The sequence below is a fragment of the Protopterus annectens genome, chromosome 16.part0 (assembly GCF_019279795.1).
Source record: "Protopterus annectens isolate FY-2018-M chromosome 16.part0, PAN1.0, whole genome shotgun sequence".
In the NCBI taxonomy this organism is placed as follows: Eukaryota; Metazoa; Chordata; order Ceratodontiformes; family Protopteridae; genus Protopterus; species Protopterus annectens.
In genome coordinates, this window is record NC_056750.1 from 424,673,571 (window position 1) to 424,695,801 (window position 22,231).

Here is a 22,231-nt window from a genome sequence, read left to right on the forward strand (position 1 = left end):
GGTTATCCAAAACCTGAATATCAGTCATCAATTCTTCAATAAATTTCAAGTTATGCTTAACTAATAATTCTAAAAATTCACAACCCTGTTTGTCAAACAGGGCTAATAACTTATCATGTAACACGAATTGTTTGATTAACCCAACTGGATACCGCCACATTCTTAAATCTTTCGGTATCCTTCTGACCTTTATGCACTGTAAAAAAATAAGCACTCTCAAGCTGAAGTTTTCTTATGCTGAGAAGCCTGTAGTCAATTTCATTTAATTTGCCATTCATACTGGATTCCCGTGCAATCAGATCCATGTTATACTCAAAACTTCTGTTCAATCAGGCGTTTAATGCCAGCACACCTCCCTGAAAATGGTGGTATCTCACCTGACCCTGGATAATTGAATGCAGCCCATTATTACCAAGATTGTTTACATGGCAGCAGGTTCAGTCCATTATTACTATTATTGGAAATATCATTAACAGTGTTCATGATATTAAGTATAGAGGGGCGGAAACCTCCTGCATTCCATTACTCCACTGCTGCTGGGAGTAGTCTTTCTCTCTTTGTTTCTTAAGTTGCTTGTATCCAGGGATAACTATTTATTAAAAAAGTGGCAATTATCTGTGCACCCCTTGTATGGGCTCTCAACTATGCCCATATTGCACATATGTAGTGCTCTGATGCTCATGTGAACATGCGTTGTAATAAGCATAACACATGCATGAAGTTGGCCTCAGGTCATATGATGTCTCATTGCACAGTACATATGTTTGCGCAGTGGCTACCATTTTTTGTGAATGCATGGCTGCAGTATGTACCACTATTCCTGGTACATAAGTTCTATGTCAGCACCTATACATACCTAATTCCTATCAGGCAACATCAAGCAATCCAGACCTCACTATTATGCAAACATGGTTGGATTATTATTCTTTCTGAACACCCCTTATGTGTTCAATACGCCATTCCATAACACCTCGTCTGTAATCTTGCAAACTGTTTTTAATATCAACTAAAATGGCATGTAATGAACAAACCTGAATCATATCAAAACAGTCTGTCTATTGCTACTATATTCAGAACCAACATTCTGAGTGATAATTTCCCCTTACTAGTACAAGGAAAAATCAGTAGCACATAAAGCATGCCCACTGACTTTGTGACATTTTATTAAGAATAAAGGTGAAGCCCCAAAGAAAACATTTAATTCCTTAATTGTTCAACAAACACAATTGTTCAAATGAATACCCTCAGCTATCTTCCAGACTAAACTAATGTCTTAAATAATCCCCCAAGGAAAACAAATTACTACATACACTTAGTAACCATACTCTGAACTTAAAGAATGATATGTGTGAATGGGGGTGGGTATACACAAGCGTCTAAAGAGGTTAAGATATGGTGGCCTAGTTAGCTTGGAAGGGTCAGTACTTCAGCTCAGATCCACTAAATGTCCAATATTCAAATGCATAAATTAATTTAAAAAAGGGGTACAAACAAGCCAGCAGAGATGATAAATTAGTCTACAATGAGACTTGTTTATTTTATTACTGGCTATCCAAATGAAAGTTTTTTTTATCAAGAAAATGTTATGGTATCTGCCTTTAATTACATAATTAGAATGTATACCTAAGGTTACCAAACAAATCTTTATATGGCCACATTTGCAAATATACAAAATAATCCAAACCCAGGAAAAAGGGAATACCATTTTCTAATAATATTACTGAAGCTCTTTTTTTAACTAACAATGGTACTGTCCCATTATGCAGTGCAGTGCAGATCTGTTTTGGGACAAGGGTATGCTGTTTTACCAAGTAAATTGGCATTTATTTGCCTGTTTCATAAATTTGCTAAACAAATAAATGTAGTTTCTTCTGAATGAACTTACAACATAACAATATATAACTAAACTGAAGATGAACAGTGGTGCAAAAGCCATACATTTAATTTAATACACAATAAAGGAATAACTGAATTGTTTGCTAACAACCTTGAAAGCAAAGACATATGTCCTGAAGCAATTTTTTTAAGAAAATCAAATATAAAAATATCTGCCTTGACATGCACATTAAGGCAATAGAAATTTCTCAAGGGTTTGTGTACTAAAAAACCTTTCAAGCTTTGCCCTGAAGGTACCATATTACATAGAAATCTTTCAATGCATTTTGTATATCACAAGGTATTTGTAATTTTCTCTGCTGGTACTGTCCACCCAACAAGCAACTAGTAACATAGGTACCACGTAGCAGACCGTCTCGTGTTTCGTTTGCATTTCATTGTTTGGGGCCAATGCTCACCATTTGCCTTTTTATGCAGGTTACATAGGACTGCTGGTGGACACTTTTTACAGTCACAGAATGCAACATAAGAAATTCTTCACAGTTACTGACTTAAGCATGTAATAAATGTCTATGAAGCTACAGAACTGGGTTGTGACATGTAGCAATTCTAGCCTCCATGAGGTAAATTTTTACCTAGTCAGCTCAGTTACACTTTTTAGTTCAGAATGGAAGGGTGGAGAAATGTGTTTCTGGTTTTGATACTGGCATAGGTAGAAAAACTGACAGTTTATGGTTTTCATTCTCGGTACGTTTCATGGTTTGTGTGACACCTGTGCCCTGGCCAAGCAATCAAGGAGCCTCGATCCTCACCACTAACACCAGAGAGGGCGTCTCATATATGAGGAAAGGATAACAAATACACACAGTAAAGTGCAATTTCCATTAAGAGTACACAGAGATCACAGTCACTCCGGGGCTGGTCGCTCCCTTGCTCTCCAAGTCCCCAATAAGACTCCCCACTGGCACAGCTATAGGGTCCAGATCTAAGCTTAGTGGGCAAGCTAAAACCTCTAGCACCCTCTCTGTCCAATCAGGGCTTTGTGCCCCTGTCCAAGTAGCTCACACACACACACACACACACACACACACACACACACACACACACACACACACACACGCACACACACACACACGCACACGCGCACACACGCACACGCACACACACATGCACTTTGAGAAGAGTTTATACAACCACACAGATACTCCTGGGGAAGGCTGGCACAGTTTCTCCAGCTGTCCCCCTTTCCCCCAGACTATACGGTAGTTCCACTTGCCACTGCCCACTAATACTTATCAGCTACTCAAAGGCCCTTAAAAGGGTGTCCAATTATTACTATGCAATATTATCTAATTGGTAGTTGTGACTAAACAGTCAAGGCTTATTACAGCGACTTGGTACAGGATCAATATAAGCATGCAATGTACTCTTAGAGCTTAACTTATCTCTACATAAAACAGCCACAGTTAAAAGGGTTTAAAAATATTTAATAATAAATTATTAAAAACACAAGACAATACTTTCTACTACACAGTGCTAGTCAAGAGTTCAGAGATCACAGAGAAATACTTAAAACAACACAGTAGTAAAGTTCTGACATCACAGAAAAACACAGTCTGATCTTTCTAGTTCCTAGTTATTTCTAAAAGAAAACACAAGTCCAAGATAACTTACAGATGAGCAAGACAGTGCTGTGAGTTGGATGAGCAAGAGAAAAATGCTTAATGCCTTCTGATTCTCTTTGTTTAAATTGCTACTGCAGTCCTGATTCCCATTACATCATTTTTTACACTTTCCTGGTGTTCTCTGGCTGACAGAAACTGCATTTACATTCTTTTACACCTAGGCAGAAACCAGAGCAATAAAGGACATTCCACATGTAAATTCTGATCATTAACTTTAGCCTTAAAACAATAGGCAGGAAGCCTTCATCTAGCCCAGCTGGAGCGGAATTGTAAACATTAAAGACAGTCATGAAATAATTTCAATTTAAAAGGACAGACAAGAAATGCTTGACCTAGCTTTCTTTACAGCAGAGGGCAATGTTGCTACATTGTTTTAAGTTCAACCTTTCACAGCATATTCTTTCATTTAAGAAAACAAGCCTGTATTTCAACATTCATATTTACAAAGGACAGAATTATGTACCAAATTCTATTTCACTAGGCTGGCAGCCTTCACCCATCTCTACCAGTCATCACATTTCTACCCCCAGAGAACTCAAGCTAGTTTTTCAAGTGACCCTTGAGAAACGCCGCTTGAGAGGGTTAGGTCTATCTGAGTATACCTACCCCACTCCCTGTCTTGAAAGTCCATCTGCATTGGCATTGCTACTCACACTGCGGTGCTGCACTGACATATCATATGCTTGCAACCCTAGGCTCCATCTTAGCAACTTGGCATTTTGTTGGCTGGCTCTGTTTAACCATGTTAGGGGGTTGTGATCTGTCATAACAGTGAATTTTCTTCCATACAGATAAGGCTGAAGTTTCTGCAGTGCCCACACTATGGCTAGACATTCCTTTTCTACAGCTGCATAGCATTCCTCCCTGGGTTGGAGCCTACGACTGAGATAAACCACTGGGTGCTCTTCCTCCTCTGAAGAAATCTGGCTAAGTACAGCCCCCAACCCAAGGTTAGAAGCATCCACTTGCACAACTTCTTTGCTGTAACCTGGACTGACTAACACAGGGGGTCCTCCCAAAGCTTCTTTAAGTTTCTGGAATGCCTGATCACTTGCTGGGGTCCACACTACCTTATCTGGCCTCTTCTTCCTTGTCAGGTCTGTGAGGGGAGCAGCTATGGTACTATAACTGAGAATGAACTTTCTGTAGTACTATGCTGTTTAAAAATGCCCTCACCTGCTTTTTAGTAACAGGTGCAGGCAATGCCTGAATGGCTTCCACTTTGGCAAGTTATGGCCTTATCTTACCACTCCCCACTCTATGTCCTAGGTAGGAGACCTCCGCCATACCCACCTGACATTTGCTCGGCTTAATGGTCAACCCTGCCCTCTGTAATCTGCCCAGCACCTCCCTGATATGCTGAAGGTGCTCTGGCCAGGAATGGCTGTAGATGGCAATATCCTCTAGGTAAGCAAAGGCAAACCCTCCTGCTAGGATATGATCTGCCAGCCTCTGGAAAGTCGCTGGGGCATTCTTCATCCCAAAGGGCATCTTTGTGAACTCATACAAACCAAAAGGAGTCACAAAGGCTGACTTCTCTCTAGCACTGGGAGTCAAGGGCACCTACCAGTAACCCTTAGTAAGATCAATGGTTGTAAGATACTTAGCCCCACCCAGCTGCTCTAGGGCCTTATCTGTCCTAGGCATGAGGTAAGCATCCGACTCGATGTGACTATTTAATTTCCTGTAGTCCACTCCTTCTTTGGCACCAGCACCACTGGGAGGCCCAAGGACTGTTGGACTCTTGAATCACCCCTAGTTCCAACATCTTTTGTACCTCTTCCCTGACAGTCTGTTTGACTCTCTCAGGCACTCTATAAGGGGCCCGCCTAATAGGCCTTTGGGGTCCTGTATCCACCTGGTGCTGCCCCAGGTGGGTGCACCCTGGTTTACCAGTGAACATGTCCCCAAATTCCTGCAACACTGATCGTATTTCTCGAACCTGGGTAGGAGATAGCTGCTGGGACATTGCTACCCCTTCCATTGAGGTGTCAGCCTGAGCCTCACTGAGAAGATCAGTCCCCAGATCTCCCTCAGACTCCTCCTGCAATCCACTGCAAATGCTCAGCACAAGGGCCTCCCTATCATGGTAAGGTTTCATCATGTTAACATGGTACAATTTGTGCCCCTGCCCTTTGCCTAGCAGTTCCACCATGTAGTTAACATCACTTACCTTTCTTACCACCTTGTAGGGTCCCTCCTAAGCTGCTTGCAGCTTGTTGTGTCTGACAGGAATGAGAACCATTACCTGCTGCCCCACAGCATACTTTCTAGCTCGAGAATTCCTGTCATACCACACCTTTTTCTGTTGTTGGGCTTCTGCCAGATTCTCCTGGGCGAAGCCCATGAGTTCACTAAGCCTTGTCCTGAGGTTTAGGACGTATGTTACAACAGACTCCTTGTGAGACTCACACTCACCTTCCCACTCATCTCAAATTAAATCTAGAGGTCCCCCTCACCCTATGCCCATACAGCAACTCAAAGGGTGAAAAACCTGTGGATTCCTGGGGAACTTCTCTGTAAGCAAACAACAGATGGGGCAAATATTTGTCCCACTCCCTCTTAAACTGATCTGCAAATGCCCATTGCATGGACTTGATTGTAGAGTTTAACCTCTCAACAAGACCATTAGTCTGGGGATGGTAGGGGTGGTCTTCATGTGCTTCACCCCAAAGGACTTCCAAAGACAAGCCAGCAGGTCTGACATGAAATTGGCACCTCTGTCAGTCAGTACTTCTTTTGGGAAACCTACCCTGCTGAAAATCTCTCTCTAACAAAGCATTTGCCATCTTCTCTGCCTCAATGGAGGACAACGCCACTGCCTCAGGGTATCGTGCAGCATAATCCACTACCACTAGGATATACTTTTTCCTGTGGAACTTGGGGTACTCAAGAGGACCCACAATATCCATAGCTACCCTCTGAAATGGCTCCTCAATCACAGGCAAAGGCATCAAAGGAGCTCTCACCTTGTCTCCTGCCTTGCCTACCTTCTGGCACTGCTCACAGGTCCTGCAGTACCCTGTTACATCTCTGGAAATTCCAAGCGAATAGACATTCTGCATAATATGCCTCTTTGTATGTTTTATGCCCATATGACCTGCAAAGGGAATATCATGGGCTATGGCAAGAAGTGCCAGATGGTAGGCTCTAGGCACTACCAACTGCTGTACATTCTCACCTTCTAGCCCTCCCTCAGGGGTCCACTCTCTGTATAGTAAACCTTTATCCAAGTATACAGATTCCTCCTTTCCTTGAGAATCAGGTGCCTTCCTAGCTACCTGCCTCAAGCCTCACAAATGAGGATATGAGAGCTGAGCCTGTCTCAACTCTCTCCTTGGAACCCTTCCCAGCTCCCCTTCCACAGGAAGTCTGGCATCCTCTGACAGTGGTGCCTCATTGTCATCCTGGGTACTACTACTCACCTCTACCTTTGCAGTCACTCTGTCCAAGGGAACACCAGTACCCACAAGCAGCTGTGGCTCACCTTCAGGATCACTGCTACAGAGTAGCTCCCTCCCAGAAGTAACCACCTCACCAACCCTGGCAGAAAGTATGCAGTCTGTCTGGGTCTCCCCCAGGCTACCAGACCCACATGCTTGTCTCCTAGCCTGACTGTGTATAACTGCATAAGCACATGGTACTACCCCATCCAAATCCTTCCCTCTCAGGACATCTGCAGGATGGTAGTTTAGTATCCCTGTTGTCTCAAGACAACTTACTATTGGCATTTTGTCTTTCACATTTACTGGCTTCCTCACCTTTTGTTCCCCACCTTGCCTCAGTGGACACATGTATGCCACATGGCCCCACTGGTTGCATTCAAAACATTTAACCCTAGCTCCTGGACGTGTACCTGGACTAGTGGCTTCCCCTGCTACTGGCAGATTCTGTTGTGGCAGTCTGTGCTGCCCACCATGGGTTTCTTTAGACCCATGAGAAGTACTGGGGGTCCCCTTCCTGTGCAGGGCTGCCCTGGTCTCCCTTCTTCCCCAACTCATCTGAAGTAGCACATTGTCTATCAGCTAACCAGATCCTCATGTCCTCAGGCAAAGTGCTAAGTGCTTGTTTCCTCACCAAAAGGTCTGCTAGCCCTTCAAAGGTGGTGACCTAACATCCACTCACCCACCTATGGAAATAAGTGCTCAATTTAGCAACATATTCACACACACTTTCATCTGCCTTGCATCTATGCTCATGAAACTTTTTCCTATATATTTCAGGTGTTAGCTTTAAAAACTCAAAAAGACAATTTTTTTACAGCAGTATAATCAAAACATGCAACGTCAGACATTTTAGATAATACCGTTACAGCTTTACCATGGAGTAAGGGGGTCAGGAACCGTACCCAGAGCCCTTGGTCAACTTCATACTGTTTACATACCTTCTCAAACGTATGAATGAAACTATCAAAATTATCCCCCTCTTTAAACTGCGGAAGAAATTTACTGACCTTTTGTGCATCTGGGGTCCAGTTACTCCCTTCCCCATTACCTTCATGACTCTGGTGAAGAGTCAGCATCTCCTTCTCATGCTGCCTCTGTCTTTCTTTTTCCTCAGCTTCTAGGCATAGCAGTTTCTCGTTCTCCTCAGCCTGTAGACTCCTCAGTCTCTCAGCTGCTTCTAATAACACACGCCTGGCCTCCAACTCAAGTTTCTTTAGCTCCAGCTGAATTTTTAAGTCCACTGGATAAAGGATGAGCTATCCATTGTCCGAGGGCATTATATCTCCACTGGCAGTCTGATTGTCTTCCTGGCTGCTGTTTTCTGATGCAGCTGTAACCAAAGCTGCAATCAGGTCTGCCTTAGTTAGGTTTCCATGCACCAGTCCCCTAGCTTGGCACATCTCTGCCAGCTGGTTCCTTGTCAACTTTCCATACTCCTCTGCTGACATGCTGCCTGCTCACCCTGACTAACTAAGCTAACAAAAGAAATAAAACAATTGTGATCTGAACTCTAAGTATTCACTGCATGGCTGTTTTAGAGTACAAAAACACCTTCAAAGCTCACTGTACACAAGCTACAGGATTCACTCTACCCACACCACTACAAGCCAATTAGTATTTGTCAACTAATTACTATGTGATGTGGATATCCCACCGCTGCCAAACAATAAATATGTGATGGCCGTGCCCTGGCCCAGCAATCAAGGAGCCTCAATCCTCACCACTAACACCAGACAGGGCGTCTAATATATGAGGAAAGGATAACAAATAAACACAGTAAAGTGCAATTTTCCTTAACAGCACACAGAGATCACAGTCAGCCCGGGGCTGGTCGCTCCCTTGCTCTCCAGGTCCCCAATAAGACTCCCCACTGGCACAGCTATAGGGTCCAGATCTCAGCTTTGTGGACAAGCTAAAGCCTCTAGCACCGTCTCTGTCCAACCAGTGCTTCGTGTCCCTGTCCAATTAGCTCTCACACACACACACACACACACACACACACACACACACACACACACACACACACACACCTGCACTTTGAGAAGAGTTTATACAACCACACAGACACTCCTGGGGAAGGATGGCACAGTTTCTCCAGCTGTGCCCCTTTCTCCCTGACTATACAGTAGTTCCACTTGCCACCACCCACTAATACTTATCAGCTACTCAAATGCCCTTAAAAGAGTCTCCAATTATTACTGTTCAATATTATTATCCAATTGGTAGTTGTGACTAAACAGTCAAGGCTTATTTGAGTGACTTGGTACAGGATCAATATAAGCATGCAATGTACTCTTAGATCTTAACTTATCTCTACACAAAACAGCCACAGTTAAAAAAACTATTTAATAATAAATAATTAAAAACACAAGACAATACTTTCTACTACACAGTGCTAGTCAAGAGTTCAAAGATCACAGAGAAATACTTAAAATAACACAGTAGTAAAGTTATGACATCACAGAAAAATACTTAGTCTAATTGTTCTTGTTCCTAGCTATTTCTAAAAGAAAACACTAATCTAAGATAACTTACATGTGAGCAAGATAGTGCTGGAAGTTGGATGATCAAGACAAAAATGCTTAATGCCTTCTGATTCTCTCTGTTTAAATTGCTATTGCATTCCTGATTCCCATTACATAATTTTTTACACTTTTCTGGTGTTCTCAGGCTGACAGAAACTGCATTTACATTATTTTACACCTAGGCAAAAACCAGAGCAATAAAGGACATTCCACATGTAAATGCTGGTCAATAACTGTAGCCTTAAAACAATAGGCAGGAAGCCTCCATCTAGCCCGGCCAGAGTCACACTGTAAACATCAAAGACAGTAATGAAATAATTTCAATTTCAAAGGTCAGACAAGAAACGCTTGACCTAGCTTTCTTTACAGCAGAGGGCAATGTTGCTACATTGTTTTAAGTTCAACCTTTCACAACATATTCTTTCATTTAAGAAAACAAGCCTGTATTTCAACATTCATATTTACAAAGGACAGAATTATGTACCAAATTCTATTTGACTAGGGTGGCAGCCTTCACCCATCTCTACCACTCTTCACATTTTGGACTTTTAAATATTTAACACAACCACAGATAATGAAAACAGAAACATTCTTGTAAGGTTGCTCCCATCATATCCAGGCACTTAAAATGCCAGAACTTGACTGCACCAATTTTCAGGTCTGTTCTTTGATTCTTTGCCACTTGCTGGTTGCAGTGTTAACACAGAAAATTGCAATCTGAATACGGATTATGAATATCTGACCAACTCAGCGTCTCTGTGCTTTCTAGATAAAGACAAGTATTTCAACCTAGCAAAAGAACAGCCTATCAGTCTCTAGAATGATGTACATTCATTCTCACGTTGTTCAACCCTGTGACTTTTATAAAGCCTGCATTGTCCCCAATGCTCTCTTTCTCCCTCTCTTTCTGTCTCACAAGGAAAAAATGCTTTTTCTGGTGGACTTAAAACTAGGCTTGTGCAAATCTGCATATACATTTCAGGAAGAAGCAAGAAGAAAAGCACAATTTATTTTTCTAGGTGCATTTTGCTCATGTACTTGCCAACTATTCAGCCTTCATACTATGGGACTCTACCTTTTTACAGGTTTTAGGCAAGTACTAGGCTAGCTGTCCTCGTGGGCCATTTTAATCCTAGCCAAGTTCCCTTTTTGTGTTCGAAGTAACCTATCCCATTCAGTTAGAGACTGGCCTTACCCATCCTGTGGTCGATTATTATATATTACCCCAATGAAAATAACTGGGATTATACCATAGATGATTATAGCAGACCTATGCATGGGATAAAACTTTTTAGGAGCTGCCTCTGTCCATTAGTAGTATTAGGGGCACTCTCGAACAACTGGGTCAACTCTTAGGGGCATACTGTCAATGTGGTAGTTCCCTAGGGTAGAAGACTTCCCAAAGGAAACAATAATGCATTTTTTGGCATTTGGTTTCAGTCCATGATTTTAGCACCAGTTATTTATTTGGGACAAAACTTCATGCAGGATGGCTAAATCATTTGTGGATTTAATGACTGCTCCTAACTTGCAATCATCTGCAAACTTAGTCAGCTGCAGCCCTTTGGTATTGGCTTTTACTTCAGAAAATTAAATGCCAAACAAGAGGGGTCCAAGTACAGAAATTATACTAGGGAATTACTCCAAGTGTCATTACACATGCAACCATGAGGGCTGTTTCTACCCTCACTAGCAGCCTGTCAGTGAAGGCATTTCTGTATGACTTAACTCTACCCTGGGGTGAGAGATGAGCTACCAACATCACTGAAAGTACCCTTGATGCCTTACACCTTTAAGTACATGCTCTCAAGCATTCATTAATGCCAACTGTCACCAAATGGTGGCTTGCTGAGCCAAAAGCCAGCCTCCCAGGATGTGCACCACAACATCACCTCTACTCTGAGAGATTGCGGCTGTAAGTATCCTACTCTGCCTTGCTCACCCCCACCTTCCTCAAGATTGGCACATCCATCTTCCCCTACCATATCTGACAAATTTCTCAGATGCTAATCAAGCTCAGGCCACCTGAGCTGTACTCATTACTTGATTCCTCTAAGTCACCAAGGTGGCCGCCTTTTACTTATTTAATATTTTTCAATTTTTCTGTAAAGCAAGGGAAAATACAGTGCCAGCAGTGCATGCAAAGTTTGTCACTGCTTTATCACTTACATTACTTGGGAATATAGAGTTATAAACCATGACTTACGTAAATACACAGTACACGTGCACTCACAAGCACACACACACTTGCTTATGCTTATGCTCACTCACTTTATATTGTCGCCTGTTATTATTTCTGTGTTGTATTCACCTCATTAACACTTTCTCCATTACTATCAGCTTTAGATTCTTGGCCTAGATAAATAAACCCCTTGAAATACTATGAAATTCAATACTTTTCACCCACTTTGACTAGAAGAGCTACAAAGGAGAGAATTTTTGACAATCCATCTAATTACCAAGATAAAGTCTGAAAGTGGATTGAGTGCTGTTCATCTGACATATAGGAAAGTGCTTGTTCCACAAGCTGGGAATACACTGGATAATGTACCTACCCTGAAAAATCTTATTTTTGGGTTGAGGTAGGTTGAGATCCTTGACATAAGTGTTTAAGGAGTTGCTAGGTCTGCGGAGGTGCCAGAGGTTGATTAGGACAGGGTCTTTGGCCTAATTTACTTTTAGTACCCATGGGGGTGTGTGGCAGCAAACTCCACCCATATGTTTCACCAAGTCACCCCCATGAAACTGACTTAAGTAGTCAATAAATATTCATTAGCTGCAAGATCACTTGCCTTTGAACATATCTCTACAGCACTTTATGCAGGCAGGCAAACATTCCTATTATTATGTTTCCTTTTCTGCTCACAGCTTGCATTGCTCTTGTATTGTTAGTACTACTGATATTGTGAAGTGGCATAAACATAAATGAACTACCTGCCTGCAGTAATAAAAAATGTATTACTTAAGTCATACAGTTACAAACACATTGTTAGTAGCTTATTAAAAGCAATACATTGGTAGATTATGTTGCAAGAGAGAATGGTTTTATATGACAACAGACTTGTTCACTCCTGCATATATTTTAAGGTAATTGGTCGGAATTCCGTTTGTTTTGTGCAACATTATTATCTAAACTGTGTACAATGCAACCAAAATTGCCTTGCCCTTCTACCAGTCTCAAGAGTTGTGTGTGTTTACTACAAGCTTCAAGCAAATTTTCCTTCTAAAGTACTTATTGATAGCAACTAATGTGCAGAGCATGGCTTTCAACTTTCTCTTACTCTGCTCTTCAAATAATTTCTGATAGCACTGTGAACATTACAAATGGGTAGTAATGCTGACTACTTGTCATTCTCCCTGAAATTAATTATAAATGCAACTTTAATAAACAGTGTCTGAGAAGAAGAATCATTAGATAAAAATGACATATAAACAAATTTACTTATAACTAAGAATATTTATTTATTTATGTTTACCAGGAAGTCTGTATGTCCTCCCTGTGGTCGCGTGGGTTTCTTCCGGGTGCTCCGGTTTCCTCCCACATCCCAAAGACATGCAGTAGGTGGATTGGACACTCTAAATTAGCCCTAGGTGTGAGTGTGTGTGAGCCTTCTGTGGAAGGTTGGGCACCGGACTGGCAACTCAACACTGTCAAACTCCACTGCCAATCATGAGCGGACAGGTGATCCGCTGTGGCGACCCCTAACCAGGAAAAGCCGAAAGAAGAAGAAGAAGAAGGAAAGTCTGACTGGGCAGACAAACAATTTACATTATGGCACACCATGATGCACTGTAGCAATCAAAACTGCTCATGTGACTTGGGCCAAGTTTATACTATCAGATGCATTTTTCAATTGGTGGCCTTAACAAAATAAGATTTAAAAAACAGTGTTAATATCCCACCCCCTAAAATGACTGCAAGGCAGTTAAAACTGTGCATATCAGGGGCTGCAAGGGGGTGGCATCCCCCTTGCTGGATGTCCATGGCTGTCTTTCATTGACATTACGTTTGTAATGCCCGACATTACAGTTTCATTTTTTATATATTTTTAACCTTAAGCTTTTTAATGTTGAAAAAGTGCAGAGTAAGAATAACAAGAAATCCACAAAACATTTACAACAGACAAGCCCATCGGTGATATCAAAGAAGTCAGCTCAACCCATACTTGCACAAAGTATGATGGTGTGTCCTAATATAAACAATCTCCAGCAGACAAGCCCCTTTTCAGTGGAAACCCCACACAACGAAAAGTAATAAAGTAGTACATTATCATCATCATGAATGCACAGAATATTTTCAACATAACAAGCAAAATCAGTATAAAATACTTTTTGAGGATAAAACGGTTTTGTATTAGAACATTACCCTACCAGATGCACAGTAGCAAGGACCGTCCAGACCCCGCCCAGCACTGTGCTCATAACATTTATTTTGAAAAGTGCTTTGAATAAACATGGGAAACCCATCCTCAGAAAGACGAGTATGCTAAAAGTACAGTTTTGTACCTACCATAAATGTAGATGTTCGAGGATCTCCATTGCTGCAGTCCTGACAAATGGGTACTCCGCTGCCCACCATCGGCCCGAATACCAAAGGGCTATAACTGGCGTCGGTCACGGGCGCCTGAGACTGACGTAAGTACTTGTCAGTACAAATGCGCATGACCGACGCCATAACCTTAGTCTTTCTTGCCTCAGACGTCAGAATGCAAAAAAGAACACACCACCCAAAAAACCTCAATCTAAAAAGAAAAAGGGGGAAGGAGGGAGGGAAAATAGGACTGCAGCAATGGAGATCCTCGAACATCTACATTTATGGTAGGTACAAAACTGTACTATGTTCGTAGTCTCCCATTGCTGCAGTCCTGACAAATGGGTAGAATCCCAGAGCAACAGAAAAAGGGAGGCTGGCCAACTAAATAGCAGGAGGAGCTGCAGACATGCCCTGTAAGACTGCAGTGGCAAACCCAGCCCTAGACCTAGAATACAGAGGCAAATGATAATGCTTTGTAAAGGTATGAACAGAACTCCAAGTAGCTGCCTCTAGAATGTCTTTCGTAGCTACCCCTCTCAAAAAAGCAGTAGAGGTGGCCGTAGCCCTAGTAGAATGAGGCCTGATCCCAACTGGAACCTCCTTACCATGATGAGAGTAACAAAAAGCAATACAATGGCCGATCCACTTGGAAATAGTTTGTTTCGAGACAGCATTCCCACTTGAAGCCACAGCAAACGAAACAAATAACTGTTGAGATCTCCGGAACTCATTAGTTCTGAACAAATAATACCGTAACTGCCTATGCACATCCAAAGAATGCAAAACTCTTTCCCCTTCATTTTGGGGGTTAGCATAAAAAGTAGGCAAATGTATAGACTGGTTCAATGCCACATTAGAAACTACCTTAGGCAGAAAAGTAGGATTAGTGCAAGGAAACTCTGTCCTGGTGAAAAATCAGAAAAGGTTCCACTGCCATGAGAGCCTGTAATTCAGACACCCGTCTAGCAGAAGTAACAGCCAATAAAAAAGCAGTCTTCCAGGACAACAACTTCAATTCAGCCGTAGCTGCAGGTTCAAAAGGAGGCAGAGTCAGCTTTTCCAAAACAAAATTAAGATCCCAGGCAGGAGTAGGAGCCCGTCGTGGGGGTCTTATATTCTTTGCCCTCTAAGAAACTGTTTAAGCAAAGGATGTGAAAATAAAGGAGGATCACCATCATAGTGAGCAGAAATAGCTGCAGCATGCACTTTTATAGAAGAGAAGGACAAACCCTTGTCCAGTAACATAGTCAAATATTGCAAAGTACAACTCAAATTAGGCAACGTGACATCAAGGCCTTTAGCTGAACTCCAAAGAAAAAATCTCTTCCATTTATCAGCATAAACTTTCCGAGTACTAGGGCCTGGCTTCCAAAAGGACATCCAAAACTTGTTGAGGGAGCTGAAGGCCCTCATCCTCTAAAACTGAATGCGCCAGGCTGTCAGATGTAGGGATTGCACCCTGACATTGAGAAAATGATTGTTTTCCTGAGACAATAAGTGAGGAATCCGCGGTAATGGCCAAGGTGTCCCGTGAATTAGGCTCCTCAGCAGAGGGTATCAATGTTGACGAGGCCAATCCGGCGCTATAAGGATCATGCAAGGTTTGTCCCTCCTGACTTTCAACAGGACCTGTGGAAGAAGAGGCAGAGGAGGAAAGGCATACACGTGAAGGTTGCTCCAACTGAAGGATAGTGCATCTATTTTCCAGGCTTTCGGATGAACAGCCTTGTGCAAAACAGAGGCAGTTGGGAATTCAGAGGAGAAGCGAACAGATCTATGTCTGGAGTTCCCCAAGCCATGGTCAACTGACGAAATACCTGAGGATCCAACTTCCATTCGTGAGGATCCACCATCTGTCTGCTCAGAACATCTGCTAACGAATTTTGTGCTCCTGGCAGAAACTGTGCTCGAAGAGTGATGTGCAGACCCAAAGCAGTTTCCCATAACAGCATTGCTTGTCTGCAAAGAGGGTAAGAATGAGTACCCCCCTGCTTGTTGATGTACCACATGACAGTTGTGTTGTCTGTTCGAATCAACACCAGTCCCGGTCGAAGTAGATCCTTGAATGCTTTTCAGGCAAATTGAACCGCCAGCATCTCCTTCATGTTGATATGCAAGTGAAGCAACTCCGGGGGCCAAAGGTCTTGAATCCATTTTCCTTTGAAATGAGCTCCCAGGCTGACTCCGAGGCGTCTGTCGTTAATATCTGACTTGCCTCGGTTGGGTCACAGAGAGTCCCTTGTTTAGGTGACATTCCTGAGCCCACCACACAAATTCTTTCTGAATGCAAGGGAGAATCCGAATGACAGTATCCAAATCGTGGCTGTGTTGAGTCCAAACGCTTTTGAGATACCACTGTAGCTTCCTCATATGCAGTTTGGCATTGGGAAGTACTAGAATGCAAGATGCCATGAACCCCAAGGCTTGAAGGACTGTCCTTGCAGTCAGCCTGGACATTACGGATAGCTGTTGGAAGTATAGGTGAAGATTTCTTTGTTTGTCCGGGGTAAGAGATGCCATCTGAGTAGCTGTATTCAGTCTCACACCCAGAAAATACATCTCCTGTGAGGGTACTAGACTGGACTTTATTTCGTTCACAGAATACCCTAGGCATCTGAAAACTGTCATCACAAACTGCAGATGTCGAAGAAGTTCGTGCTTGCCCTGAGCCAGTATCAAACAATCGTCCAGATAAGGATAAATTTGAATTCCCCTTAGCCGGAGAAAAGCTATTACTGGAGCCAGGACTTTTGTAAATACCCTGGGTGCAGTAGATAAGCCAAAGGGCAATGCAGAGAACTGATAATGCAAATTCCCAGTCCGAAACCTCAGGAATTTCCTGCAACTGGGCCTGATAGGAATGTGAAGATAGGCCTCCTTGAGATCCAAAGTCACCATCCAGTGATCTCCGCCTAGCATAGGCAACAGCTGCTGCAGCGTCAACATCTTGAATTTCGGAATTTCCAGAAAGGTGTTTAGAATGGATAAATCCAGAATGGGCCTCCAAGTATTTCCCTTCTTTGGCACTAAGAAAAGACGGGAATAAAACCCCGTGCCTCTGTCCACAGAAGGAACTGCCTGTATTGCTCCCAACCGGAGCAGAGAAAAAATCTGTGCCTGCGCTTCCAGTCTTTGCTGATGAGGCACATCCGGCATACCTTTGAAAGGAGGGAAAGTGTGAAAATAAAACTTGTAGCCTCGAGTTATAATGTCCAATACCCATTTGTCTTGGGTAACCAAATGCCAATTCCCCTTGAAAAGTCCCAGTTTTCCTCCTAGAGGAGCTGCCAGCAAAGCAGAGTCCGGCAGCTGAAGACACAGGTCATTGGGACTGCTTCCGAAAGGACTGACCCCTGCCCACCCCAGCAGAAGGGGTAAAAGAATTCAAAGGCCTAGAAGTAACAGGGCCCTGAGAAGAAGCCCTACCCCTACCACGCCTCGACCTGCCCCTAGAAGGAAAATCCGAAGAGGGAAAAGACCATCCCCTAGCAGGCCAATTCCTACTGAACTTAGGGGGCTGAACCTGTAAGAAGTCCTTTACCGTCTGCATAGACTTAGCTTTTTCCTCCATTTTTTTCAAAACTGATTCCACAGGAGGGCCAAAAAGAACATCAGATTGCAAAGGAGCATCCATAATGCGAGCCTTAACATGCTCTGACAAGGACTGATCTCTAAGCCAGGCATGTCTGCGAACAACAGAACTAGGTAGCAGCCACCCTGGAAGAAGCTTGTAAAGCATCAAAACCACACTGCAAAGAATGCTTACCAACCTGGTCTGAAGCATGCACTAAATCCTGAAGCTCCTTACAGTCAACACCTTCAGACAAAGCATCCACTTTACATTTCAATTGACTTAGCAAATAATTCTGATACCTGAGCATATGAAATTGACAATTTAAAGCTCTCATAGCCAAAGTAGAAGAGGTATACAGTTTTTTTCCCCACCTATCCAGGGCCCTAGCATCCTTGTCCAGAGGAACCGGATTCTTAACCACAGAAGCCTTAACACCTTTGGGGCCTTGAGAAATAGTTTCTGGATCAGCCCTAGGACTCTTATACAAGTACTTGTGAGCTTCCGGAACCCTGTAGTATCTATCTGGTTTAACTGGGGCAGGGGGCAGAGAATCTGGGTTAAGGGCAGCCTCAGAAAATACATCCTGAACAACATCCAGTACAGGGGGAATAGCCAAAGGCCTGTGCTGAGGTAAAAACAAGAATTCTCTCAGCCTTTTACGAGAATCAGAATAATCCTGACCATCCCACTGGAAATGTTCCCTCATGGAATGCAAAGTTCCAGAGAAAGAAAAATCTTCTGGAAGGGACGCAGAGGGAGTAGCGTCCTCAGCCTCCGAATCAGAATAGGGAGGGAAATCCTGAAGCTCTTCCACAGAGGAATCTGACTCATTGGAAGACTGAACCAGACCCTCCAACTCTGTGTCTATCCTGGGCCGCTTCACAGGGGGGGCATGGAACCCCTAATTAAAGTAATCAAATCTTCAGCCATCTTTAACATGTGCTTCCTAGGAGCTGGACCCTGGGGATTAGCACCAGCAGGGATAGACTTAGATTTAGAATGGCCTTTGCCCTGAGAAGGAGGAGGTCTAACTACCCTATGAGGGGAGGAAGCCACCGACAACAAAGAAGCACCCTCAGCCTGGCCTAACACAGGAGAAGCCACTTCCTGCAGTAACAAAGGCTCCCCTAGACACACTGGTAAACCGTTAGAAGGAGCCACTGAAGCAGTCAGTGGTTCCACAGAACCGACGTCCGGAGTGGACGCCTCATCCTGTTTGGACCGCAAAGACTTATCTTTGCGCTTCTTAGAAGAACCAGTCGTCGGAGAATCCGACGGCATGTTATAATTACAACGTTTACCAAACACCAGCCTAGCACAGTCCAACCGATGCTTAATAGTACGCTTGTTAAAAGTAGCACAAAAGCGACACCCAACAACGTCGTGCTCAGGCCCTAAACAAGGAATGCAGAGTGAATGGTAATCCCTATGAGGAATCTGTTTCCCACAAGAAATACAGTTATTAACTTTTTCTGACATCCGGCAATACTGAGGCAAGAAAAGACAAAAATGTTCCCAACAGGGTACTTAGCCAACTTGGTATCCGGTCTGAAACTCGAAACCGACAGTTCCAGAAGCGACGGCACTTGCAAAAACTGCTTCTGCTGAGGACCATGCGGCAAGAAAGACTGAGGTTATGGTGTCGGTCATGCGCATTTGTACTGACAAGTACTTACGTCAGTCTCAGGCGCCCGTGACCGACGCCAGTTATAGCCCTTTGGTATTTGGGCCGATGGTGGGCAGCGGAGTACCCATTTGTCAGGACTGCAGCAATGGGAGACGACGAACATCGTTATTTTAGTGCAAAGCCTTTTCTCCCTTATTTGCTGGTACCAGGATTTCTAATTTGTAATTCTAAATGGGAGGGGTGCGAAGACATATTATGCTGCACGTATAAAAACTATTACACAGATTTAAAATTCCATTTCGGGGTGGCGACCTTTCTGGGAGGTCTTTTTTATTGCATTTATTGTCCCACTGCCTTAGGTGGCACGGTTTATGGGTACGGAGTGCAAAACGGGAACTTGTGGGTACTGCGTACATACTGCCCTTGTGACCCGCTTCTTACTCTACAACACAGTTAAAACAAAGTACAAAGTGACAAAGCAAGTCAGACACCCAGGACATGCGGTGGTTTTGATGGTGCACTTACAAATATAGAAAATAAAGATAACTTTATTTAATCTCTGTTTTACATATTGTATACTAAAAGCTGTGGTAACTCTAAAGATAACATATAAAGCATGAAGCCTGTGTTACAAATATTCACCGTGACACTGTATAATCTGCATGGCATGTCACTCAGCCCTGTCAATCATGTAGGCCCCGCCCATTCCTGAACGAACATCGTGGTGGGGTAATGTTCTAGTACAAAGCCGATAAAACCATATGGTACTCAGTCATGTCAGGATCAGCCTGTGCAAACCTAATATGACTTAGAAAAAGTAAATTTCACTAGGTCTTTCAGAGCTCAAAAAAGATGGCAAACTTGCAAAAGTTACCACAAATAAGTTGACTGAGTACAAAGAGGGGAATGCCTGTCTATCTGGGTAATTGAGCAATACTGTTATTAAAAAGTACATGCTGAAAAGGGCATTACATTTAGTGATAGGGTTACCACCTGTCCCACTTTGCGAGGGACAGTCCGTCTTTGGGCAGTTGTGTCCTGCAAATAAAAATTGCAAATGTCCAGAGATTTTACGGCAAAATTATTTCATATATTATATGTAATAGTTACATAAAACAATTATTCTGTATCTGAAACACCTACATGTTATAAGAAACAGAATAAGCAAATAAAATACTAAAAGAAAAAGCTTTTATTTAGGCAAAAAAGTGAAGTTATGTTCTTTGTACCGGCCGTGGTTATGTTTCGGCCTGCAAAATCTGATGTTTGTACCAAAAATGTCCCACTTTGGGCATTTGAAAAGGTGGCAACCCTAGTGATAGACCTTATGAGGGGTAACTACGGGGAAACTAAAACTTCCTTAACTCAAAAGGTGATACTTTGGGGAATTAGTTGGGCCAGATAAAAAGATTTCCAAAGTTTTGTGAATAATTTACCCAGGATAGTTAGTTGTTAATCTAGTGGTCACGTCTCTGATAATAGCGTCAGTTTATTAGACCTGCTGAGAGTTTTTTTTCCAAACAGAAGTGCATTTAACACTTAGCTTACAACCATTAGTACACTCCTACTCAAACTGCAGTGCCCGTCCCGGCAAGCAGTTGGCCTATAGCCTAAAAAACATCTTTGAGAAGACATCAGTCCACGCAAAGAGGCACGTGCCCACGTACGCATATACTAAATTTAGCTACGAATTTTTAACTTGGAGGTAGTACCGTAGATTAATACGAAAGAAGGCTGGAAACTATTCGGAAGGAGATGTTCACTAGCAGTCATGAATTAAACAAGACCAGTACATGGAGTGATGAAGCAACGCAAGTTTCACTGTGTCCGCTGGCAGATCAACTTGTTCAACAGTAAAGATGTCAGCATGTTAATAACAGAAGTCATGGAGCTTAGCATGTCGTGTGTAATACATTAATTTTGAAAAAAAAACCCTACAATAGGAACTATTAATAACGGACGTCGAATGTAAACAGCACAATGACAATACATATGCCTTGTTTAACCAATATAATTTACATAACTCACAGTTAGAAGATTTATCAAATTGCGTTTACTCTGGTAATAGTAAAACGTGTCCTAGGCAACGCACGTCTCGCGATATTTAGTAAAAAATGAAATAAACCAGTATGACCCGCGTTTCATCACTATTGCTTGTATTACCGTCCGTTTTATATTACCTGTGTAATCAAGAATTTTTACCATATACGAAATTCGTATAGTGTGTGTGGCAGGTGTATTTTTCTGTAACGATAACATAACTAACCTATCACCTGTCTGGAATTGGCTGTTCTCCAATCAAGCATAGTGCTTCCCTAACAACATCTAAAACCAGTCCGGAAGCGTGATGAATGATCGCAATCTTTTATTTGGGGGGCGTACATGGGGAAAGTGCAGCCGCGGTGGTGCAGCGGTTAGCGTGTCGCCTCACAACAAGAGGTTTTCCCGTTAGATTCTCCGCTGTAGCGCCTTCTATGTTAAGTCTGCATATCCGCCCCACCGTCGATAGGGTTACCACCTGTCCACTTTGCGAGGGACAGTCCCTCTTTGGGCAGTTGTGTCCTGACAAAAAATTGTAAAAATGGCAAATGTCCAGAGATTTTAGGACAAAATAATTTCTTATATTTTATGTAATAGTTGCATAAAACAGTTATTCTGTATCTAAAATACGTAAATGTTATAAGAAACAGAAGCAACTAAAATGCTACAAGAATACGCTTTTATTTAGGCAAAAAAGTTAAGTTCTATCCTTTGTACTGACCGTGGGTATGTGTCGGCCTGTAAAATCTGATGTTTGTACCAAAAATGTCCCACTTTGTCCATGTGAAAAGGTGGCAACCCTAGCAGTCGAGTGACGTTTAAAGACATGCAGGTAGGTGTGCTCGTGAATGGGTGTGCCTTCTTTGAAGGTTGGGTGTCGGGCTGGCAACTCGGCAACCGTAAAAATCCACTGCCAATCATTAGCGGACCGGAGTTCCGCTGTGGTGACGCCTAACCGAGAAAA

General features: G+C 42.8%; 1 protein-coding gene across 1 annotated transcript in view; it reads right to left on the reverse strand.

Annotated features, from left to right (window-relative positions):
• RABEPK (Rab9 effector protein with kelch motifs) overlaps window positions 1-21,346 on the reverse strand; it is a 1,512,433-nt gene extending 1,491,087 nt beyond the window's left edge. The window contains exon 1 of the mRNA XM_044058697.1: window positions 21,256-21,346. The gene's annotated coding sequence lies outside the window, so the exon portion shown is untranslated. The remainder of the gene's footprint in view (window positions 1-21,255) is intronic.
• Between the last annotated feature and the right edge of the window lie 885 nt (window positions 21,347-22,231).